Raw genomic sequence first — 26,120 nt, 5'->3', positions numbered from 1 at the left:
TTGACCTGTGGGAAAATATTATTTTGAATATCAGGATGAGGTCATGGGACTCAAAGGAGAAAACATTGCAGAAATAATTAGTTTGGTTTTCAATCTAATCAAGATACATTATTTGGTATTCTGAGCCAGCTATATTATGACTGTGCTAGACTTCCTAAATAAGCTCTTTAGATAAATACAAAATCTAGTAGAAAAGATTTATTGGTGAAGTACCATATAACTGTGTATTTGCTTTTGTCTTTGTAGACACTAATCTGTCTTTCTTCTCCAAAAAACGAAACTGTTTAGGCCAATAGGAACTATATAGGTTAATAGATTCAAAAGAGTTTATTATGAGAGGAACTAGAAAGACTGCGTTTTTAGACCATTTTTAGGGTGCTTAGTCTATGGGAAGAGTATAGCACCACTCAGACAAGACTTGGTACAAGCAAAAATTCTTCCATGGCTATAGAAGCCACTGAGTTTCACTGAAGATCTTTTCCATAAACTAATTGAGTTACACATCACTTTCTGAAAGATGAGAATTCAAGGTAATCAATAACATAGTTAATAGAACCTCTCCTCCCAGGAAAGAAGCGATGCTAATGAAATGTTTGTAATATGCATGCTACAAATAATTTGATTCCTTTAGCTAAGCTGTTTTCAATATCAGACTATAGGAAATCCATCTTTAACAGGGATGAAATGGCACTGTCATCTGCCACTGAGACACATGCTGTACTGACTTGAAAGCAAGAACAGTGGAGATGCAACATATGGCATTCACAGCAAAAGTTTTTCTGAAGTCTGCTATGTGCGTTTTGCTGTCATTACAATCAGTTGTTCCTCACAGCCTGACATTTAGTAGAGTACACTACAGAGCAGTCAGAATTCAGTTTCAGTAAGGAGGTATGAAAGCAATCTTTTTTTTTTTTTTTTTCCCTAAACTAATGACAGCTTTGCTTCTAAAGGACTTGAGTTAACATCCAGAAGCTGTGAAACCTTTTCACCATGTTTTGTTTCTTGATCTGATATTCCAGGGAAGGGTAACAAATTTCCTACAGTGTTTGAGTGCCTTTTCATTTGCTGTAGTGTGATACCAGTTACAATGAAGAAGGGAGCGTACTTTCAGCCGTCATTTCAGGCTTATGTCAGACATTTGCCGATGAGGAGCTGTAAAGTTAGAAGCATAGCAGTCTTTCCTGGATAATTGGTGATGATTTCTCATTTCAAAAGGAAGAATTTATTTCTTCCTTCTACATAAAATGTCACGTGTAATCTATACAACACAAGGTCAGCCTTTCCTTCACAATATTCTTTCTGAAATTCTATCATTGCTAGGAAGGAAGAGTCAGTCTTGGGAATATATTCAAGCCTAGCCTGAAGTAAGCAAGTTTAAAAGACAGCTCGACCTGCTGAAGAAATACCAGGAAAGCAAGCACAGTTTGATCAGCACTGAGCCTTTTCCCAAAGGCCATTGTGGACGTGAACCCAACTGCAGCAAGTTCCTTCTGACTGTGGTTAGCCTTAGCATTTTTTTTCCAGGCTTTCAGGAGCCATTGGCCAACTGTTAGGTATGGCGGCAGGAATAATGGTTGTGTGTCACATAATCATTCCCTGGACAGCAGGATTATAAGGCTGTTATGGTAAGAGTTAGGCTCTTCCTTGGGAGCTCTCTCATGCACAGATTGGTTGTATCTGATCCCTCCAAGGTACTGGAGCTCTGATTTGCTTCTGTCTTGCTCTGGGTAAAGGGATGCTGGAGAGTAGGACAGCATTGCTTCATTTGGGAGCAAGGCGTCAGGAAGGAGAAAGCCCTGAGAGACAAGGACCTGCACATACACTTCTGTGAGAGGCTGGTGAGAAGATCTGAGTGAAAAAAATAATACTCAAGTGAGGTGATAAATCAGAGATAAGGAACAGAGAAGGATGTGAGCACAAAATAGGTAAGCCTGTTCTGCAGACTCCTCTGTAGCTGTCCAGACCTGCAGGTCCTTAGCAGCCCAGACTCCATTTTACTGCTTTTGCCTACACAATTACCAGTCAGACTAGGAAACAAAACCCAAGGTACTGGGTTCTGTAACTTCTGAATTGACCACAGTATGGACCAGATCTTCTTCTGTATTCATACAGGAGCTAAACACAAATCCTAAGCATTGTGCAGCATGGCTGATTGGAGTTGTATTACTTACAGTTTTCCTTTACTCATGGCTGAGAAAGGGATTTTTTTGGAGTTTCTATTTTATTTTTTTTCTGCACAGGAATGTTTTTCCATTACTATTTTAGCAATGGACAGTGAATCAATATGTCCATTCGTAGTCACAAGAACAGCATTAAAGTGATTTTGTTACTCATAAGAATATATTTTAGTCTCTTGTGGCCCTATAGCATAATGTGTTTCATGTTTTTGTGTTTAAATTCCAAGTAGTTAATGTCTTGAAAGTCTTAAAAGAGTTAATTTCTGTTTTTTTTTTTAAGAACTCTACCATTTTTGGTCTACCCATCTCTGGGATATCTTTTCTTGAAAAATGACAGACTGACTTCATTATAACTAAGAAAATGAAATATTCCACCTAGCTGCTGTATGGACACATCTTCCTTTTCAGAGGTTCATAGTGGAGCATTGAGTTTTCTGATGACTCGGATTAATTTGTTGGTTGTCTATGCAAACGAGGATACACTCAACTTTTAGAGAAGTAGTCATTAAAATTTTCTTTTCATGTGTATGGGACTCAACTTTCCACTGAACTGATTCAGTTAAAAAAATGTAAATGATTTCTGGAAGAACGTTCAGGAGAGCAAACAGTGCCTGATGTGGAGGAGCAAGTGGGAGATCTGCCTCGGTGGACTGAAGTTATTTGCTAACAGCCAGCAAGTTTTAGCTTGCTTTCTCCGCAAGGCAGAGAAATCTACCTCTAGTTGCTTTCAAGCCTGGGAGCTGCCGCTGGATTTCCTTGCAGCAGAACTGCCTGCCATGGAGCTCTGCGAGACCTGTTTAAGCAGTGGTCTCTCTTGTAAAAGAAAGACTTGAAGCTGAGGGAAAAAAACACTGGAACAAGCTTCCTAGTGAGGTGATTGATGCCCCATGCCTGTCAGTGTTCAAAAGGCATTTGGATAATGCCTTCAATAATATGCTTTAACTTTTGGTTAGCTCTGAAGTGCTCAGTGAGTTGGAATCGATGATCTCTGTAGGTCCCTTCCAACTGAACTATTCTATTCTCACACGTGTTTTGCAGGAAGAAAAAAAAAAAAAAAAGGCAAAACAAAAAACCCAGCAGGATAAGTATCTTAGAAACGTTTTGTTGGGTATAGAATGTTATTCAAGTATTTTTATTAAAGAGAAAGTCTTACCATAAAAGTTACCTTAACTTTTGAATAGCCATATGTAAGAAATGTTGCCAAGCTTCCTGTTTCTGGAGGAACCACCAGTATTGTTCAATTTCAGAGCAATTTTACATTCCAGCAACTGTGATGTAATTACTGTCTCCTTTTCTAATTCATTTTAATAACTTTAATTATAATTTCCTTCAATGGTCGATACTTTGGACACTTCATATAATTATAAGGAATTGCTATGTGATTTCGCATTAATTAATATTCACCGATTGTAGGGATTCTCAATATCTTTTGTTATTAAAATGTTCCAACCAGAATGAAATTCAATGATAGCTGAAAAACAGAGTGCAATGCCCATCATTTTGTAGGTGATTGAATGAATGAGATGATATTGTTTTTCAGCTTCATATCTGTCACAGAAGATGGACTGATCATCACTCTGTTTTGCTCAGTGAAATGGAAAACATGAAAATAGTACAACAGGTATCGATTTGAAATGGGCTAAGACACAAGAATGAGACTTGAATTTTAAACATACTAAATTTTAGGGAAATGAAATTCAAATGAAGAGAGGGAGGAAAAAAGAAAAGGCGAGGAGTTCAAATTTGAGTATCAAAGTGGTACTTGGTGATGAGAGCTTGGCTCAGACCCCCTTTTATTTCTGAGTGTAAGCAATAATGCACTCCATTTGCACAGCAGTTCTGCATCACTCTGCTGTGCAAATCAGCATTAAAGTGTACTTACATACACTGAAGATAACTCTTAAGGCACTTCAATGGCTGCGTTTCCTTTTGGTGTGGAGTGGTCTAAAACTATATTTGGAAGCAACTCTGAAATGGCAAAATATGTCTCTATTAACATCCCAGGAAGTTTTTTTGGGTTTTGTTTTCTGTTAAACGTATGGGAGGTCAAGAATAATTTATTGGTTAGATTTGCTGATCTAAGTCACTTGCCTCAGTTATATTTCATGGGTATTGCATATTGTGTGGGTGAAGTTTTGTTTGTTTAAAATCCATAGATAAGAAAAAGGAATCTAAATTCATTGTCAAACTGGAAAGAGAAGAATCTACAGCACTGGGAAAACTAGTGAAAACTCTTGAGGTTCTCAGAGATCCCTTCCCAGCCCTTGACCTTGGGAGTGTTGAAAATGGTGCTCTTCGGACTTACAGAGCACAGGGTTTGCTACGCAGAGCTGAGATTTGGAAATCATCTGCTAGTCCTTCACACACATGCAGTCCTCTCCCTAACCACATGCTCTTTCTGTTGGTGGTCCCATGAAAGAATAACTGTTTTATTTTGCATAAATTGTGATATATATATATATACACACACACCTCTTCTAAGCTACAGATGTGATTTTACCTGGTTATTGCATTTTATAAAATGTCTGCACTGTGGGAAAATGCTTATAAATCTGAGGTTGTTTTCCTGTCAAAATATTGAAGATTTTCTGATAACAGTAAATGCATGTTTGTTTCTGTTAGAATTTCGTCAGTGGTTGTTTTTCAGAGGGTCAAAAGCTCAGCTAACTTTGTAACAAATTCTACAGATAACTTGTTGGCATTGAGATCATCCTATGCTAAAGTTTATGGCTCCCTCATGTCATTCAGTAACTGCTTTTTCCAAGTTGTAGTGGATTACCAGCAAAATTAAATATGTTAGAAATAAGTTTGGCATGCACACTGAAAGGGTGTGAGAACAAAGTTATGTTTTCATGAGAACAAGTGTTCTGTTATGAAATAAAGATAAATAATAAGAACAAACATTGCATTAAAAAATGAGAATTTAATGAGCTGGAATTGTACTCAGAATTGTACTCAGTCCCATGGAAAGCTTTTGTTTGTTTGTTTTGTTTTAATTATTTTTTAACATTCTATTTATTATTAGTAAGTGACTACTTGAGTGCATTACCCAAATTTACATCTGACTGATACCAAACTTATATTCACTTAATATAGATTTCAGGTTTGCATGGAAATTTACAGCTGATTTCCAGCCAGGATGGCTGTTCTTCTTTATAAAGCATTATGATTGTAATTACAGACATGTATTTATAAAGTCACAATCCGCATTCTTTCTGATGAGCAAAGAGGTTAACATTCCATTAATGGAAACTTAATTAGATCAACTTTTCCCATTCCGGTCTCAAGTGTACGCCAGTTCACTGACAAGAGTTTTTGGGAGGAGACCACCATTCCAGGCTGGAGCCCGCATTTACGAGGGGGCATTGTCATGAGGAAGGCTCATTCTGTAGTGCTTATGGATCCATGCTGTCCTAGGAGTATCTACCATTTGGGATGAATTACTGAGATGGACTGCAGAACATTCTTGCAATTTTTTATTTTTAATTGGCATGCTTTATTCTTATGCTCTGGCTTAAAAGAAAAATAGAGAAAACTAGGGTCCAATTCTTGTCCCTTTGAAATGTGGAGATGAGCTGACTCAGGGGAGTCAGCTCTAGACTGCTCACCTAGGGAGATGTCTGGGATGTAGCATAAAGGTGGTCTCCTGTCCCTTCTGTTTGATCTTTTTAGAAGCGAGCCCTTTACAGCCATGCTCAAACAGCAGCCTGTTTCGCTCTGTTTCTTTGAAAAACATCTTGTGTTTCACTCACACTTTGAATGGGCAGATGGACAACTGGATCATTGAGTCCAGCCAGTGCTGGCTGTGGAAATTCATCTGGTTTCAGATCATCAGCCCCAATAAACAGCAACAAAACATACTGTGTTTTAGTGAAAGCATCTGTGTGCCTGGTTTATTGGTGAGCCTGGTTTATGGAGCTAGTCACACGTTACAGACACCAGCCTTTTTCTGGCTCAGACTACTAAAGAGAGGCAGAAAGAGTTTGACTGTTACATGAAAACCTGTCATTAAGAAGTTTCAGCCCAGAGCCCATTGGCTGGGAGTGCAGTAAGTGAGCTATGAGCCCAGCTTTACAAGTGGAAAGCGCTGCTTTCCCCTCCTCGGGACTGGTGCAGAGAAGCTGTGGGACAGGCTGGCGAACACGCTGCTTTTAGCACCCAGCTCTCTGCAGGGGGGTGTTGCACTTGTCCGTAAGTCATCACAATAGAAAGCATGTGCACAAAGCCTGTAAACTTAGCACTAGAAGAAAAAATCGAAGCTGTTAAGGCAGAAAATCTGCTTTGGCCAAACTGAAATCCTTTACTGCATTCCCAGCATCTGTCTCGCCCTAGAACAGGGAGAGAGCGTGGTATAATTGTCTACCACTAGTCATTGAAATACTATCTCAGCATTGAAGCAGTCTGATAATTTTCTTTTTCAGATAAATATATCTTTTTTTCTGCCAAAGTAAGACTTTCACTCATCATTCATGAATTTACAGTATCTGAGCAAAGGGACAGAATGTACTGCAGTGGCTGACAAGCAAATAGTTTCATAAATAACGCTCTTGACACATGTGAGATGTTAACATTTTTTGAGGTTTAGGCAGGGCATGGGGCAGAAGAAAATTTATTTGCTTGTTTCAGTTTTAAGGCAACTGGGTCTTTTATTTTACCTCTCACCAATGGGTAGAAATATCTCTGTTGGAAAGAGTCTTATGCTCCTTCAGAGCAAGCATACCACAATGACTGACATTTGGCTACAGGTTAGAGTTTCCAAAAAAAAAAAAAAAAAAAAAAAAGTATTATTTAATTTCAGCTAGAAAGAAATTTTCATTTAATTTGATTGGTAATGTCATGTGATTACAAAACAGGGAATATACAATGAGTTGTAAATAAGATTTGCAATTCTTCAGTATCTTTGTGCCGTAAATCTATATATCCAGTATATGAACAGAGATATATAGTCCATGAAGCAGAATAAGAATCCTCTTCAACAGAAAAAAGTGAGTCAGTCCCTGTTGTAAAATGTTTACAGTCTAAGAGACATGGAGACAAAACAATTTTTTCTAGTAGAAGTCCTGGAGTGAACTGTCAAGGCAATGCTTGTAAGCAAAGACCGATAGGAGTGAAGCAGTTCCCTTGGTCAGACAAGAAACCAAAGGTTATTCCAGGGGCTTTTTAGTTTTGTTTTTAAATAAGCAAGAGAAAAGAGTTGAAAGGAGGGGATGGCAGCTTGACAAGGAAAATAGACTAGAAGAACCCAAAGAGTGCTCACTGAAATTCAGATATTTTTTTTTTTTTTTGGGGGGGGGGGGGGGGGGGGGGTCAAAACTAGCTTTCATCAGAAAATTATCTGCTTTTCAAGCAGTTTTTCAATGACAAAAAAAAAAAAAATCAAGTTTTTCTTTTGTGAAAATCCAGGGATATCACTTCCCTTGAGGGCCAATTCTTAACTTGTCTGTGCTAAAGCTTCAACAGACTTTCAAGGACTTACCCTTTTTTTTTTTTTTTAACAGTCAGGTGAGACTTGGAGGCCATTCCAATCACTTGCCATTACACAGAAGTGCCTGTCAGTTAACTTTGTTTTTCTTCAGGCCAGTGACTGTTTCTTCCATTGAAGAAATGTCTAATTAATATGATTCAAATAAAGAGTGTTGATATGTCCAGCAGTGCCAGGGAAAATCTCACCTATTTGGCAGTTTAAAATGAAAGATCTGAACAATCATTGTATATCTGGTGCCCACAAGGTACATACATTTAGCAAATAAGTTGAAGGAATTGGTGCCTCTGTACCGATGATGGGTACACAAAGATAAATGCTCTCCACAGCCAGATTTCCCTTTCTTTCTGTGTCTGGATGAAGATGTTATTCTGCCCTTGTTTTTGTGCACTTCTGACTTTATCAGCCCTCATGACTGTCTCCAGTGACACTTTACACCTCTTTTTTTCTTTTTCTTTGCTTTTGTTTTTTGTTTGTTTGGCTGGGGGGGAGGGTATCTGGTTTTATTTTATTTTTTGGCATGTGCTGGTTTTGCTCCTCTGCTAGGTTTATTTATTATTTACTTTACTTTTTTTGGCCTTTAAGAAGCTGTTGTTTTCTCCTCAGCTATGTTTACAATGTCTGTTGTCGTCCGATTAAAAAGAAATAATTAATGTCCTTGTATTAGGAGCATTCTCAGGTCCTTTTAAGACAGAATAGAGCATATCAACAATTTCTGAATAACCATGTGATCATCCCAGGAGAACTGGAATAGAACAAAATGTCTTAGTGAAATGAATTTTTTGGAATTTAATCACCAGCTGCATACTGTAGATCCACAAGGGTGCATGTTCTTCTAAGCTACCAAAGTTAATTGCACTAATAAGAGCAACTCTGCTTCCAGCTACAGGAACCAGCTCAGTTGACAGTGGCTGTTTGGCCTGTTGTACTGATGTTTTTACCAGAGGGAACGCTCATCAAAAGGCAAACCATAGTTCAAGGGCTGTGTACTGAACAATATAAATAAGGAATGGGAAATGAAATTACAAGTTCAAAAATATCACAAACCAGGAATCAGAGAGACAAAGAAATTAAAAAATATATATTTTTTGCCTCTGTACATATTGTTTATTAAGAATCCAAATTTTTAAAATTATTTATTTTAGAAACATATTTATTAAACATCGGCAACCTTGTTCAGGAAACACAAGCAACTATTGACTGTTTAAAACTAAACCCAGGCAGTTCAGTGATTACTAGGAGTAAGAAAACCTTTATCCTTCTATGCAATGTGCACGGTGGGGTACATGTGGGCACAGGGACAGGCATAGTTATTCCATCAGTGCTACTGCAATGAGAAATCCCCTCCAGCTCAGTTCAAACAAAGGGTAAAATGAAATTGGCTCCTTCCATCCATGCACACTGATGCAGGTAATCACGGTCTTTCTTCCTTGGGGCTACAGTCAGGCATGAACTGCAGTCAAACTCCGCTGTTCCCTGTGTGCTGTCCATGCGGTGGTCTGTAAGGAAGGGGATTTTGCCTGCTGCTTGCCCTGTCTGCAGAGGAAAGCTCTGCAAGAGGCCATGGTCTGTGCCCGTGCTCGTGCCTCTTTCGGTGCATGTGGGCAGAGCCCTGGGGCCCTGCGGCTTCCCATGGCTGGGCGGCAGCAGCAGCTCCTCATTCAGCAGCCTTGGGCGGTGGGTGGCACACTTGACCTGTCCTGTCTCGTTTGCTCCCAAAACACAAGTAATGGCGTCAGTCGTTGGAAGCTGTCTCGTGCTTGCGTCTCTGTAAACATCCCGAGATGTGGTGTGTGGAAGTAACCATGGCTTTGGGACTAATAGCTATATTTATGAAGCAATTTGTAATAGGCTGCAGTGTTCATGATGTTGTAGAGAGTCACCTTGTTGCAACTTGTTTCTGAGCCAAATTGTACTAAGAATATATGTACTAAGAAGTAAGGACGTGGAGGTGCACGTGAGCTAAAGATGTGCTGTAGTGCCTCTGGGACTGGGAAGAGTCCCCCTCTGCCCACCCTGCTGCTAACAGCCCTTTCCTACACACCTGGTGTTGCAGATACTGAGTGCAGTGGATCTTTGGTCTTGCCCACGCTGGCATTCCTTCTGGAGAAGTCAGCTATAGTGCTGTTACAGACCTCTTTTGTAATCCTGGACAGCATCCCAGTGCAGAGTGAGTGAGAAGGCCCAACAGGGCAGGTGGAGGAGGAGGAGTAAGGACCTGCAAGGGGAGACTGAGGCATGTTGGCAGAGCCACTCTGAGGTAAGGCCAGAGAGCATGAGGGACCTGGTGGAGAAGTGTGTGTGGGGGGGTGCTGGCCCACTCCCTTCAGTGCTCTCAAGTACAGAGAAGCAAATTCTAAGAAAAAAAAAGGAACAAAACAAGAACACTTCTTGAGTCACTCTAACTGAGTGTGATTGACAAAATGTACATGAAATCTTACTATTCCTTCAAATAAATTCTTAAGTTTCCATGTTTATATTTAAAGTCATGAGGTCACCAGTTATAGGCAGTTCCAAGAACACACAACATATTTTCCAATTTGAGTACCTTTTTTGGTATTGCCCTTCTAAAGCCTTGACAACTGGAATAACAACAACGTCATTCAAACTGAGTGACAGCTGGACATAGGGAAGAAGGGAGTGTGCGTTAGAGTGGAGGCCTGTTACAACTGATTGGAATACTTTGCTGTCATTGATGTAGAGCAGAGAGATGATACACTTTTGCAAATGAAAAAAAAAACTTTACAAAAACTGTCTTGAGCCTGTCTACTTGTACGTCCCACCTCCTGTAATGCAGGAAAAAGCTATATTTAACACCAACATAAATGGGCTTCTTGAAGTGATGCAAATTACTTTGAAACTGCTGAGTGCTGTTATGCCACACTGTGCAAAAGACCCTCACCAACCCTTCCTGACAGCTTATTGTTTTACATTTCAGAAAACACGTCTTGCCTTGGATTACCAAGTGCCTCATAAATATAGTTAATATACAGCAGGTCACATTTTGCTTTTAGATGAGTACTGGAGTTACAGTTTACTTAAGAACCAGAGGACAGCAAGTAGTGTGCTTTTTGCACATTTAGATGGGCACACATTTTGCTTTTGGTAAATTCTAGGGAGCTAAGAAAGAAATTGCCAGTGGTAAAGATCAAGAACCAAAGCCCTACTGTTCACATACTATTAATAATAAATTTATTTCAGAAGTTCATATATGAATCATAACAGCTTCCATAAGTGCTCTGTAGTAACAGGATAAAATATCTTCCTGTTGGTAAGCTGACAACTCACATTTGAGTTCAATATATCCTTGTAAATTTACTTCTCTGTCTATGCATGCATTCTGAAATGGTCATAACTCCTTACCTCTATCTCTATGGGTGCATTTTTCCTAGCATGCTAAAATGGCCCAGAAGAGAACTAGTGCCCTAATCCGAGACAGCTTGTCTTGCCTGCTCGTTGTCTTCCTGGACCTCCATCAGGACTGTGCTGGCTGGGTCCTTTAGTGAAAGATACCTGAAGGAGGGGAATATCTGATGAACATGTAGTAGGATATAAATGGATTAAGTGTTACTGCTCCTATAAGTGCAAAAGAATCTCTTTATCAGTTTTCAGTTGCAGTACATAATTCAACTCAGTATCTGTAGAAGTGCAGTGATTTCAATTACAGCACAAAGTGATGTATTGCACTCAAACAACTGTCTTGCATGCAATGGATAGGATTTGTACTTCTCATATTTAAAATGCTTTTGTGTGTGTGTATGTGTGTGTGTAAGAAATTGACATTGCTGTAAAAATGTTTTGTTTTGGAGTGATGAGCAAAGAGTGGAACTGAAGTCAGAGTGACCTCTGAATGCGGCTGGTCACCGCCATGCTGCACCCAGGGGCTTTGCTTTGGGAACAGTCACACTCAGAGACCTCCCTGGGGTGAGAGTCACCCCATCCTGACCTGTAGGAGTGGAGGTGTCCTATACAGTGTGTCTCCTCATTGCTTTTAGAGGGTGCCCAGACAATGAACTAATTGTATAGCTTGAGATAACCAACGTTAAATTGATAAACCTGACTTCCAAAGTATACAGCTGTAGGCTCATTTTAAACTATGCCTTTTTACTGTTGTTGATCAGTCATGTCGCAGCAGCAACCCTTACATTTCAAAATAATACTTTAATTTATATGAAAGCATGTATTACAGTCATATTTAGCTGTATCTTAGGGGAGAAATAGTAAATAAATCAATGTTTAGCTAACACAGTTTAATTAAGGCAGTAGATAATAAAATCTGTTGTTATAACCTGCAACTTGATGAACAGCTCCTGGGCATGGCCAAGATGTGCTGCATGATGCAAAGTGATGCATGTCTTAGGTGCTCTGTGGGAATTACTGGGATCAAATGAATTTAGCCAGTGTCTTCAATTCAGCTCCCAATGTGACAAAGCAGGCTGGTTTGATGTAACTTGAAAGCCATGGTTAACCTCCTTGAACTTCTGGGATTTCAGAACCTGACTACCTGTGAAGCAGGCCAGAGCAGTATTTTTTCATGTCATTCAGATACATCTTAGTAGGTTCTGACTTACCACTAGGGTTTATGGTTCAGAGTCCCTGATAAGAAAGGCTCCGTGTACTGATAGTGCTCAATGTACTTCCATCTCTAGCTGTGTTTAAGCACAAAGTTCAATGATACAGGAATGGTGGTTATGTCCAAGGGAGCTGATATAATCAAATTCAACAAAGCAGGTTCAGATTTGGAAACTGATAGATTCCTAGCCAGTGCAGTGTCCACGAACCAGAGAGAAACTTCTAGACATATTTATGCACAGTGTTGAACATTTTTTCTCAATGCATGTAAAAAATGATGTACCCAGCACCAAAAGCCAGTCCTGAAATGTTGATGTGAATTATTACTCATTTTTTCAGGATAATTCCAGAAAGGATAATTCATGTTGGTAGGCGTAAGATAATGTGAAGTATAAAATGGGAGGAAAGATTTCTCTCCAAGGCTTCACCTGTATGGTATCAACTAGCAGGCAGAAGAAGAGATAATGATTCAGAAACTGTGTAGTGCTGGATAACTGCAGAAGTCTTCTTCACACCATGAAAGATAAAGTGGAAACAAACAAACAAAAAAAACCAATTATTTTCAGTTTGAAAAAGACCACTCTAAGTAGAATAAATTCAGTTATTTCACCTCAGTCTGCAATAAAAAGTAGTTTATATCTTAGAATTACAATTATATGGTAATGTGAATTGCATTTTCCCTCCTTATTAGTGCAATATAACAAGCAAAATATATATTTAAAAAACAACAAAAAAAAACAAAACAAACAAACAAAAACAAACCAAAAAACAAACCGACAAAAACCAGTCCATCAGTGCTTAAGACTGGTTTCTAGGAATCTGAAAAAAACTTAGCCACCCTGAATCTCTAAGCATTGTCCAGCTTGACTTTATTACAATATTGTGGCTCAAACTGTAAATGTGTAAGATTGATTTTGCTTTTTGAGAGACTACAATACTGATGTAACATCTAGTGCTATAATACATGAAGGTTCTTTCACATTGGGAAATGCTTCTCATAGCTAAGTGACTTAGTGGATCCCAAAATAAAGGGACACTTTGTGCTAATTACCAAATATTTACATTAGCAATGCTAAACCCATGCACTGAAAAGTTAGTTCAGATCCCAAAAAATTCATGAAATTAACTTAAAAGCAGTGAAGAAAAAATAAAACAGCATGGGAATTTTATTTTTTTTTTAGTTGCCTTTTTTTGGAACCTTAGGTTATGAGGCTTCTTGTGTTTTCAAACCTTTCACCACAAACATGTAGCCTAGAAACTTTCTTTTCAACACATAATTGCACAACAGGGCCCTTAAGGACATACTATGCAACTTGCAAGAAAATAACTGGATTTGGCACCATAGCCAAGGCAGACACATACATCATTATTCCAAGTAAGCACAGGACTGGTTGTGTCAATAACATTTGGAGCCCAGCTATATTATTTTTACTTGCCTTTTAAACACTGTGGGCTCTGAGCAGAAAGGAAGTGGGATAAGGAGACAAGACAGCTGTGAAATCAGCTTTCTTAGTGATAGACTGCTGCCAAGCTGGGAGACAGCCTAGTCCCTGGCGTGAGCTATGGGATGTAGACAGGGGCTGAGCACAGGCTGCGGGGTGCCAGGACATGGCAGAGAGAGTGTGAAACATAAGGGTGCTGAAAAATATCCCATGGAGTATTTGGGCAGGGAATTTGAATGTCAGTTTGGCCTAGAGTTATAAGCAATAGCCAAATGTGCCATCAGTCAATGCACCCATCTGTTCAAACGGTAATGCAAAACCATCCAGTTAAAGCAATCGTGCACGATAGCCACCCCAAAATTTCATTTTCACTCCTCAAACTTATGGATAGGTTTGTGTGGAACATAAGTGACAGTACAGATACAATAGTTATTGATGAGTAAGTGCATTTTTTGAAAATGTGAATTAATTTCTTCCCTTCCCTGTGTTATGTTTTCCTGTTTGTGGTTCTGCGGTACTAGCTTTACTCAGGGCCTAAAATAAATTATAAGGAAAAATATTCTTCTGGTACCGTGAGCCTGCCTGGAAACAGAAATAGAAATTTACTGCAACATTATTGCTGCACGTTCAAGGGCCAGGAGAGAGTAAAGGGACACGTGAACTACAAGGCACTTGCGGAAGACCTTGCAAATATCAAGTTTAATAATAAATGAATTTAAGAGGCTGAACACAGATACAAGAATGGCAACTTTTCTGTATTTTCTTCTTTGTCATCCTTGCAGGAAAAAACAAATACTCACTCCCAAAATCTAAGAGAAACCAAACGTTTTCTGCCATGTTATAAACTGTAAACAGACACATTATTAAAATTTCATATTGAGCAAGCATTAGATATGGGGAGCGTAACGTTGTCCAAGATAGCAGAAGTTTGTGAGGGTCATGGACAAACAATTAATTCAATATTGTTTGTAATATTTTTCTACTGTGTACAAGTACATTCTTTTTAAAAAAAGAACCCACATTTAAGCATAAATTTTACAGTCAGTAAAATGTAATTAGTAACTCTATCTTAAACACCAGTACCTTCTGTCAAACAGCAGCATGCTTTTGTAAAGTATTTTATTAAATAATCCCATTGATTTAAAGGTAAAAAAAAAATAGGTTAAAAAAATAGGTAAAAAAAAAAAAATTAAAACAAAAATAAAAATGAAAACGTTCTGAAGGGTTTTGTTCACAGTTGCTTTTTTTTCCTGACCCTAACTGCCCTAGATGTTTATCTCAATTAAGTGAGTGTTAGGCTGATTTCTTTTTTTCTCTCCTTAGCTTTGAATGCACTTGGAGAAGCATGTTAGAGTTTATCAGGGACTTGCTTGTCCTCAGGCCTGATGCGCACGGCTCAAGGGCAAGGTGCAGAGCCTGTGCAGGGCTGATAGGACTTGGGGAATTGGTGTCAATAGGGAGAACTGCTTATTCAAAATGAGCTCTCAGGAGTACTTCTGCAGTTAGTTTAAATGTTTTTTTGTGAAATGGTCCTTTCACTAAGTTCACCTGAACCATGAGGTAGATGCATTTTGGAAGGATAAATTAGATATTTTCAATCTACTTGAACACTGTCATTTAAAAATTAAACACAAAGGTTTGTGCACATCCATAGCAGGATGTATAGAAAGGGGACAATGATCAAATTAACTCACTCCAGAAAATGAAATTTTGCAAACTGGAATTTTGAAAACCTTCAAACGTCAACTAGGGAAATAACTAGATTATATTTAGTAATGGAAATAATTTGATGGCTTAATTAGAATAGAATATCCTACTGTATATGCATACTATTTTATACTATGTATCATCCAGGGCTCTGCTCTAGGAAGTTCAACTTTCTGTGGTTTTGGCACGGTTGGCAGAGTTGCCCACAAGCACTGAACATTTTTCAGGAGCAGAATTTTCAGTACATTGGCCTTTTCTGGAGAAGAGCTAGTGACTTCTGGTCATGTACATGGGTAAATTTCAGCTAAGCAGCTTAATTGAAACACATAAGCTATCAAGCATTTGCAGGGAATCCAGCAAATGCATTTCTATTATAAGTATTAAATAATTGTATTTATGTGTCAATGACACAACATTTTGAGGACAGATATTTAAGATGCTTGTAATGACAAATTCAATCTACATTTAAAAGACAATTCTGCATGTGAGTGCTAGAACCACAGAAACAAATAAAACAATAAAATCTATCTTTGTCGTATATGTTTCTTTCAAGACAGTGCCATCATGGGTAATTATTACATTTATTGTATCATAATACCTGGGAGTCTGAGTCAGGTTTGGAAAGCCTGGACAAATTGAGTTCTGTGGCTTGTGAAATGAAATTGGATGCTGCGTATTGGAAATGTGATGGCTGAAATACTCCTAGATACTGTCATTCCTTTCTGTTTTATAATTAATCTGCCTGACACCTGGAAAATTCCATTACTGCAGAAATACTTTGATGTGTAACTGACAGACTGAAACTTGTCCCTTCTGAGTCAATAGCACGATCAGGCTTAGGCTGTGTATTTTTACAATGGACTAGTTCAACCACCAAGGCCAAGCTGCTTTTCTGTGGTAGCCTTTGATAAGTTTAAAGAGTTCAGAAAGAGCAACTCATGAACTGAATGCACTGAGGTAATATTTAGAGGTGGCTCTTCAATATGAGACAGCATGGTGCAAGCTGTTTGAAGTGGCGTTTGCATTACGCTTTAACTGTTACCTATTAAATATCCAGTGCAAGCAAACAGGAATGCTGCTTATTCACAAAAGCATCTTGAAGAGGCCTGTTCATTTGCTCATTGTTGACTGTAGGCTGAAAAATCCCATATCATAATTTAGCATAACTTCTTCCAAGTTGATTAGTTTAAATACTGAGCAGCAAAACAAGTAAACTGGATTAACAGTAATGTACAACAAGACAGTATGGTCAGTAGCTTGAATTTGTTTTGTTTTCAGTTCAGGTGGCACAACATCCCTCTGCAGCCATAAGGGCTCCATTTTTATTTTTTTTTCAGGAATATCCTAGTTAGGCAGTGTTTTGGAAAACAGTATTGCTTCTCTTCTGCTGAAAGGAAAAAGGTTGCAACATTGCATGGCAGATAATGTGATAACCTGTAATAACAGTCAACGCAAATAAATATTTCTAAGAATTCTACTTGTGCTGTTTTCAATCTCTACCATTTAGTGAAAGTAAGAAACTTTTCTGGAAGGTAATGCCTTAGGGTCACAGAATAAAGAAATGTTCTTAAAAGACTTTACTAGGAATTGCCCTGCAATTGTGTCCTGCTGGAACCCTTGGGTCTCCGTCTGCTCCTGGCCCTGGCTGCTCAGAGAAAGGCTTGCTGGACTGGCTGCACTGCAGAGCACAAACTGGCCTCTACTTCAGTCCCCTGACTCAGAAGAGAAATGTGTCCTTCACAAGCTGTAAGTGCCCCAGACGTAATTTCAAATATGGGAAAGCAAGCTTCCTTGCTTGCTACCTGTTTTTATCTTATACCATAACTACTAATATTTAGTGAAATACCATTGATATAGAGGTATAGCACAGGGCATGGGGTAGAACACATGGACATTTCTGAGTAGCCAAGTAACTAAGTAATGTACAATCCTGTACATCAGAAACAAGGACATTGATTAGCATTTATTAGCGAGTTTTTCTCATTGCCTGTCCACCACAGATAGTATTCAATTTATATTTCACAATCGTTCAGAAAATCTGATAAGGATGATGATGATGACAATTTGCAGTTTTTACAACTGCAAATACTGGCAAGTGCATGGACCCTTCAGTCTGGACCTGGTGGTACCACGGAAACTACAGACCCAGGGCTTTCTTCAGAAAAGCGTCAGGTTATCAGGGTCAGCAGCCATTAAAAAGAAATGAAGTCAAGGTTCATCTTCAAAAGATGTCTGATAATGAGTCATATTTTCATAGGCTTACAAAGGTTGTCTAATAAATCCGTAACTGTTACTTGCTATATTTGGTTCCTATTAGGCAGATGAAATACTTGATAACACATGAATTCTGCTTTGCTGCTCATTAGGTTTTGATTCCATCCTCACTTACACTTCCTGATTTTTGACTTGTTCAAACACATTAGCTCTGCCTGCTAAATCTGCTTGTGCCACTTTGTCCTGGCGAGCAAATCAGCAGTTCAAAGCCATTTCTCTGTAGCCAGCGTTTCTTCTCATGCGGTGGTCCTTTTTGCTGTGTGATCCTGAGCAAATGCAGGGTAGGATTTTGTCCAGAGGACAGTCCGCTTAGATTCTTGGAGGAAACTTGACTTCCTTAACCTTATGTTTTCTAAAGAGAAAAGGAGGATCCAGTTCCCAGTGCAGTTCTTCAGCATCCTGTCCTTGCTCTTCCACTGTGCTTGCCTTCAGGCCCTTGCATTGGAAGGAGAAATAACTGGCAAAAGTGACATAGTCTATCAAAAAAAAAAAAAAAAAAAAAAAAAAAAAAAAAAAAAAAAGGTCTGCTAAAGCACAAAGTCCTCAAAAGGGCTTAAAAATCAATTTTGGTGGAAAATTTGCAGAAAAAAAAATCAATCCAAATGTAATGACTTCATAAAGTTAAATGCCCTGAGGATTCTATATGCGAGTACCAACTGAGCCTTAGCTACAGCTGTGCTCTGGTACTGTTAACAAAAATTGTTGAGGAGAAAATACTGCCGCAACTTCTTAATATTTTTATTAAACTAGAACCTAATTTAAAAATATATACAGCTTCTTTGCAAAATCAGATTGCAAATTTGTGTTTTGTAAGGCTGGAAATTTCTCTCCATTAAAATCAGTGCCACCAGGCATTTTGGCTACTGAGGTGGCTTTAGAAGTTTCAGGTATCTTTTTGTAATAATAAATTTTTAGCAATATTTAGCTGAAAAATGCTTACAGTCTTATAACTAACTACAGCAATATGAATAAACTATATTAAAAAGATGCAAAAGAAAACCAGAGAAATAAAATAACACCGCTGGTAAGTATTAAACATCTTGATTTCACAGCAAATTAATAGATCTTCCAATTCCTGATGTTTTTATAATGCTAAGTGCTTTTTTCACTCTAAGTCCAGTGTACTGGGTATTTAAATTTTAGTGTCAATAAAATATTTTAAAATTTGCTTTATTTTCATTGTGCCATGGCACAATCTCAGCACATTGTCTGGTGCTCAAACACTGATGGATAAGTGGGTTCTTTGCTCCTAAAGCAAGATCATTTACAATTAAAATAAATTGAAGAGCTAAGGCAAAAAAGAGTTAAAGATTTCGGGATCATGTGGGTTTGTCTTTTTTTTTTTTTTTTTTTTTTCCCACAATGATGTTTTCATACAAATCAGTGCTGGAGCAGTGAGGCCAGGAACTTGTGCTCCATCCTGCAGAACAGCTGGGGCCATATGCTGCCCTCTGCGCTGGGTAAGCCTCTCTTTGCTGACCCAGCGGCTCACTGATGGCTTGTGAACATGCAGCACCAAATACTACTTTTAGCTCGTTAATCAGTTTCTTTCAACACCTCTTCAGTCAGTTTTGTATCTCTAGAAAACGTAGGCTGCCTGGCAAGCCAATTTGTCCAATGTTTTACCAACGTGCTTCAAGCATAATTTGGTGATTTATGGAACAGCTCTGTATTTAAAGTTGAGTGAGTGACCAAAATATAAAACAGGAAGCATTGCAGTGATGCAAGCAGTTGACATGGAAACTTTCTCAGGCCAGCAACTATTATTTTCCACCATCTCTTTCAAAAATCATAAATATCTGGTGTCGTGAACAGTAAATACTCAAGTGCTGCTCTTAAGAAAGCATCCGGCATTTTTCTTTGTCACAGAGAGCTTTCTGAATGTTTGGAGCTCAGTTCTCCAATGGTGGCTGGGAAGGGGTTGTTGAAGTCAGCTTGGTCTTTATGAAGCCCTAAAACTGTTTTGTTGAACGTGTCTTTTGCTGTAGTTACAGCAATTCATAAAACTTGCAAATTGGAGCCTATGGTATGTGGAGCCTATGGTATGTTTTCTAAGGAAAATAAGAAGTACCAATTTTTATTTGATTTATGACAAGCTAAACAGTGTACATGGGCTTTGAATTAAAAAGCGACAACAGAAAATTGGTATCATGAAGACTCTGACTGTATTTATGCCTCAGTTGTCACTATGCAGCTAAATGTTATGGAGAGTCAGAAATATGGTCTAGAATATGATACTTAGGAACTGCTTGTGCTAAACATGTGTCTGTGTTCAGGTGGAGACCCTCTTATTTACTGGCTGTTTCCAAAGGCCCTGATAAATATGGTTTTCCCAATTTTGTGCTCAAAGTACTTCCAGGGAACTTTCCCACATAATCAAAGTGGTAACCTCCAGCATGTCTTTTACATGTTTCTAACCCACTTCAGAGTGCAGTTTCCTACTGTTGGCTGTAGTATAGAAGATCCCATGAGCTTGAATGGGACACGTGATGCACTGAGCTACACCTTCTGTTCACTGGCAGTGTGTAGGATGGATTCATGGTTTCTCTGTTTTTGAAGCTTTCTCCTTTCCTCCATCCTGCCTGGAGTCACAAACCTGTATCTCTTAGATCCAGTGGGGTCAGTAAGCAAGAGTAAGTTTGTTTTGTGAAATAATAGCCTCACCTGAACTCAGGGCCTTGATCTAATAGAAATGTTCTGTATTTGACTATTGGGTGCTGGCACAAATTAAATCCCCGTCTAATTCTACCCATTTCACTTCTTTAATTTCCCAACCGCCTGTATACAACAATATTGACCAAAACACCCTCTTTGAATGTGCTGGCCAGCTTAGTGTGATTGCCAGCATGCAGAGTCCACATTGTGCCACTGTGCCTAAGTTACAAACCAGCAATTCTCCTATCAGGAGCACAGAACAAACAAAGGAGAATGATCAACAGAAGGAGACGAAAAGTAAAGAATAAATCAACTTTCATGAAGCCTGTGCTTCCTGGCGAAGACAGACTGTGAGAATATTCCAGAGTACTGCCCTAAAACAATCGATGAGAGAGAGGGCACATTTTGAAGGCACAAAAGTTGCTGTGTGAACACAAGCAGAATTACGCGTACACTGTCACCTTAATCTGGTTGTACCCTGAACTGTTGGTAAAGTGGCAGGGGAGGATACTTAAGTTTGACCACTTTCCATGAAAATGCCTTGTAAATTGAGCATTATGAAATATTTATTGTGGTTTTTATCAATTTGCACAGATCCCAAGGAAGCCTCTGTCACCTCATTATGGCCATTTCTAATAGCAAATATTTCAGAGAGCAGCTCCATTTCCTCTACCTCCTCCAGTCCCCCAGGAGCTCTTTTGTGGGTCACTGGTTGGCATGTTGGCATTGCATTGCTTTTTTTTTTTTTTTTTTTTTTTTTTGGGTGTCACACAGAAAGCATACCAGGCATGGGGTAAGAGAAATGGGTGTTTGTCGCTGCTGAAGGATACATATCCCAAGCATCCTTCTGATGTATTTTTATAGATAACTGCATACATTGCTCATTCAAAAGTTGTTTTCAGGATAAACCTGGAAACCAGGGAATGTTAATTCTTCTTAATTTAAACTGAAACTCACTGAATCACAGTTAGGACATCCTGTTGAGGGATGCTGCTATTTTTTTAAGCTGGTAAAAACAAAACAAACTATCCAATAGACAACTGCATGCTAGGAATGTCAGGATAGCTGATAATGTTTGTATCTTCATTACCCCTGGGATGACATATTTCAATTAAATACAAAGCTGAGCTCATGAAAGGGAGCATAAGGAGTTTTCCATATTATCCTTTATTGTGTGCTCACATCTGGGTCAGCACTAAATTAAAAACAAGATCATCATGTCATGGCTCTTGACAAAGGAAACCTATTGTGCACATACTATTCTGGTTATCTAATGGAAAAGGGTTGGAGCTGATGGGTTGTTTTATTCCCCATAGCCCATACAGCTGTCTCAGGACTTCAGTACCATCAGATACTACACACAAAGGTTTGACTTATTAATATACTCAATAAGAATAATGCTAGCATCATAGTAAAAACAAATTACTACAAGTCTGAAAAGCAGTTAACCCTCATGCTTCATGGTATAAATTGTCTTGGGAAGAAGGTGGTTGTTCATTTTCAGATTTCTTGCACCTTTCTCTATAATAACATGAGAGTTTTATCAGCTCACATATTATTAAAAAATATTTTCAGAACTAATCATTCTTCCTCACCACTTCTTGGATTGCTGTCAGATAGTAAGTGTTATCTTGAAAGAAAAAACTATCTGAAGGCTTACAGTCCATAATTCATGCTCTACAGTGTGACAGAAAACTGAGATACAACTTGGCCAACGATTCCAGAACGACTTGTGTAACCTTTGGCTCAAATGAAATGTTTTTCTCTTCCTCACTTGCATAATAAATAAAAAATCAAGTAGTGAAGAAATGCAAATAATGTTATCGATGAGAGTAATGAGACCCCAAAACAGCTTCTGGGAGATCTGGTGTTTTCTTCGTCTTAAAGGGATATTCATTACAGAGTGATGTCTGTCTATGGCACAGTCTTAAATTCAGCTGCAGTCTGTTGAGCTCTGTTCAGAAATTACTGGATGAGATATAATGACCTTGACTGGGCTGGGGTTCGAGTGTATGATCTGAACAGTCTTTCCTATTTTTAACATTTCTGAAGCAGTATGTACCCAAAGGAGGCTTACATATTAACAGAGTTACCACTGGAGATGTTTCTCAACCAGGGAGAGGTAACCCTTAAATGGAGGAATAAAGGTAACTGGCAGTGGAAGATGGAGGCATCATAATGTTTTTCATTCTAAAGCAGAAAAATCTCACCCTCCTACATCCTCCCACCATCTCTCTCAAGGTTAAGTATTTTCTGTAGCCCTCTAAAATGAAATGTGGCAGCTTCATCACTTTTATAAGTTGCACATAAGCTTATTATTTCTTTTCTAGTAAATATTTGGACACAGAGTCACCAGAAAACTTGACTTTGAAAAAGTTCAGTTAACAGAAGAGATACACAAATACTGCCCTAGAGGATAGCCCCCAAGAAAATAACAGGGACAGGAGCCGGAGTCTTTACATTCTTCCTGGCATATTTGTTCACAGTCTTAATTTAATTAAACCTAATGGGATTCGGGAATGATTCCAGTGCTTTTGTCTCAGTTATCTCAATCAGATAATCCTTCCACATATCTATAACCCCATTTGAAAGTGATTTTCTAATTAATTTTCTAAAATAAATGTACTTAATTTCCACACCATTTACTCCACATCCCTGATGTCTAACCAAGTAAAAAATATAACTTGAGTTTAAATAATCTTGCCTCTCATTGTAAGTATTTCTTTTTCTCATCTTCTGAGGGAGGTTTTTTATTTGTCTTGTCTTCATAAATCTTCCCATTTGCTCTTCAGATTAACCTTGCTGGTTTTCAGCACAGGGGAGCATAAAATAACTCAGCTGTTGAACCTGGAGCTGGAAGCACCTGCCAGCATAGAGATATTGCAGGGATCTGTCCCTTTGTTTAACATTAGCATTCAAGGACTAAGTAGACTGCATAATATGAAATGATTTGTATGTACATACAGAATAAGCTTTACTTGGATTTTCTTCTGTTAAGCAGTTTGCTAATTTGCATGTTAATATTACATTAATTAATAGAAGGTTAATTAAAAACTTGTCATTAAGAGTTAAGTTTGCTCATCTGATAGACGTCTCCTTTTCCCAGGTCTTCTAGCACAGATACATCTGGAACATGTAGCAATCTTCGGAAAGGCTGAATAAAGCTGGAGATGTTCATTGCCAAGGTAAGGCACAGCTATCAGTTCAGCTTCTAACAGATGCTGCCAAGGTGTCCCAGCACTTGAGCTTCTCTCTGTCTATACTTCCACTACGGCACTGCTCCACTCTTTGAAAAACATTGTATTTTCTCTGTTATTGAGCAGTGCAAACACATTCAGCTCCATATAACTGACATTTAAATTAGAACTGTTTGCCATGGGAGGAAGGGGAATCTCCATCCTCTGAGACATTCACACCTTGAAGAGGCATAACCCTGGGCAACACGTCCTGACTGTGAAGCCAGATCTAATGGTGAGGCTGGTTCTGCTTCGGGCTGGGGCAGGGTGGTGGGGATGGCAAGGCTGAACCAGAGATATACAGTACTTGTTCTGGGCAGATGGATCTCACTGTTATGAAATGAACCACCGTTGTTTGAAAAAAATGTATTTTCTTCTGGGTAGTCTTCTCTTTGAAACGCCTTATTTGTGTTCTGCAAGAAAGGACTTTCCCAGCTTTTGGGGAACCTGGATTCACTGCAAGCAATTCCATGTACTACTTTTTAGAAAGTATATTGTTGGCAGGAGATTCACAATAACTTGTATTTACCAAATATCTGATGAACTCTGTATCTGAATGCTGAAGAATTTTTCCCACTCTTTCCAACTTTGCACTTTCTGTGTTATTAGTAGATATAACATGTTTACAGATGTTGTCTTCTAGGAAATGTGCAACAACAAAGCCCCCTGCTCTCCCCTGCCATTGTCCTCATACGCCTTAGTTCATATTACAAATATTTCCTTTTCCCTGAAGCGCATACATTTTCCATCCACCATTAGAGCCAATGAACAAATTTCCCCCTCCCACTCTCAGAGTGGTTTTGAGTATTCTCATTAAACATTTATGAAATGTTTTGGATAAAAGCAAAATATGTTCTGCTTTTCTTTATATGCTTCAAATATTTCTGCAGAAATTATGGATTAATCTTAATGCAGAGAAAGGCCAAAAATAATTTTTATGTTGGAATTAGATGTGTGTGTGCGCATGTGCATTTAATATGGAATATTATATTAAACAAACAGAGGCGCTTTACCTTAAAGTTGATGAAGGCAATATACGATAATTAAAGAAGCATTTTTTTATTTTTCATTACTTCTGATGAGTCATTTTAAAGCCAAAAGTATTTCCACAACTTCAAAGACACTGCATTTTTCTTAATTTATGTTCTTAAAACTGTGGTGCTTTAAATAATTTAATTTCTTAATTTAACATATTTTTTTTAAAAATAATAATGATTCTGATTGTTTATGATGCCTTTTTAATGTAAACAAATATATCATCTAAATATGCAATCATTTTCTAGCTATTTTCAGGAACATTTGCTGGTTAAGTAGTTAAAATTGTTTTAAAGAACTCAGAAATGCAATAATTTTATGAATACGACAGGGACATAGGTCATAAAACTGAGGAGTAATTAAGAGTATGGCACTGTACTTTGCTGATGTTACTGTCTCTAAGGCAACAAGAGTTGCTATGAAAAATGCTTTGGCCAGAGTCCCATCCACAATGGAATTACCATTATATACAATGTTTTTTTTTAAAGTATCACTATTTTTTTCTACTTTATTTATTATTTTTTTTTTTCTTCTGAAGTCTGAGGAATATTCTGAACTGAAATTCTGAACTGAAATTCTGAACTGAATTTCCAATTCTGTAATTTCATGACGGGCAGTGCTGCTCTACACCTCATCGGGTAAAAACGTCACCACTCAAAGTGTTAGCAGAAAACTTACTTTCATCTTCCAAGCTGTGAGTTGACATAAAATGTAAATCAACCATGTCCTTTGTTGTAGAGTAGTGTGTAAACTCTCATCTTCCTCATCAAGGTGCTCATCTCTTCTTGTGCACTGTCCCTTGGAGTGTGACTTGTGCAGTCTCCAGAGGGAACTCAGACTGCTGCACACTCGGGAAAGCCCCTCTGCTCCTCAGGAACCTGCTACCTCTGCTTTCTGGAGTTGCCTGGTCAGTGGCTTAGCTAGTCATGGCTTTTGGCTTCTCTTCTGCCATCTATCACGAGTTCCTGGGCGGTCCAGCTCAGTGAATGCATCCGTCTGTAAAATAACCATTCGGGTAGAAACAAACTGTAATGCTTGAGTGCTTTCTGTGTGCTTTTGCATACAGATTGTTGAAAAGTCAACATCTTTAGTATTTCCTACTGCCTTCCTGTATTTTTTTTTTCCTGCTGGAAGAGGGTGTGGCACCAATAAAAGCTATGACAAAAGGCTTGTACTATACTCATCCCTTGTACTTTTGATGAATTTTATGAAGATCCAGGGTCTTCAGCTGTGTTTAGAAGCAGGGCTTTACTGGCGAGAAGCTAAGGAAACATCCAGCATTTTATTTGTACTTTCCAGAGCAGCACAAGCTCCCTCCTCACAGTGCAGGGAACTGCAGGGATACTTCATATTCAGTTCAGTGCTGCCTCCATCCCACAGCTGCTCACAATAAAAGCACTGGCTCATGCCTACTTTCTGAAGCTATGTGAGGCAAAGTTGAGGTTGAAATGCAGGACCTCCCTTTTCTCCAGCCTGATTTGTGTTGTCTGTCACCCTTTATTTTAAGATTTGGGTTTATGAAATTCAAAGGGAAGAATCA

General features: G+C 38.5%; 1 long non-coding RNA gene across 1 annotated transcript in view; it reads left to right on the top strand.

Moving 5' to 3' along the window:
* The window catches only part of LOC118173771, an 81,479-nt gene extending 55,733 nt beyond the window's left edge, over nt 1-25,746 (top strand). Inside the window, exons 3-4 of the long non-coding RNA XR_004754383.1 lie at nt 23,416-23,494; nt 25,352-25,746. This is a non-coding gene — a long non-coding RNA (uncharacterized LOC118173771). The remainder of the gene's footprint in view (nt 1-23,415; nt 23,495-25,351) is intronic.
* The last annotated feature ends 374 nt before the right edge of the window (nt 25,747-26,120 follow it).

This window comes from Oxyura jamaicensis, chromosome 13 (genome assembly GCF_011077185.1).
Source record: "Oxyura jamaicensis isolate SHBP4307 breed ruddy duck chromosome 13, BPBGC_Ojam_1.0, whole genome shotgun sequence".
Taxonomy (NCBI): Eukaryota; Metazoa; Chordata; class Aves; order Anseriformes; family Anatidae; genus Oxyura; species Oxyura jamaicensis.
Note: the sequence above shows the minus strand (reverse complement) of the source record. Positions and strands in the feature narration are given on the sequence as shown.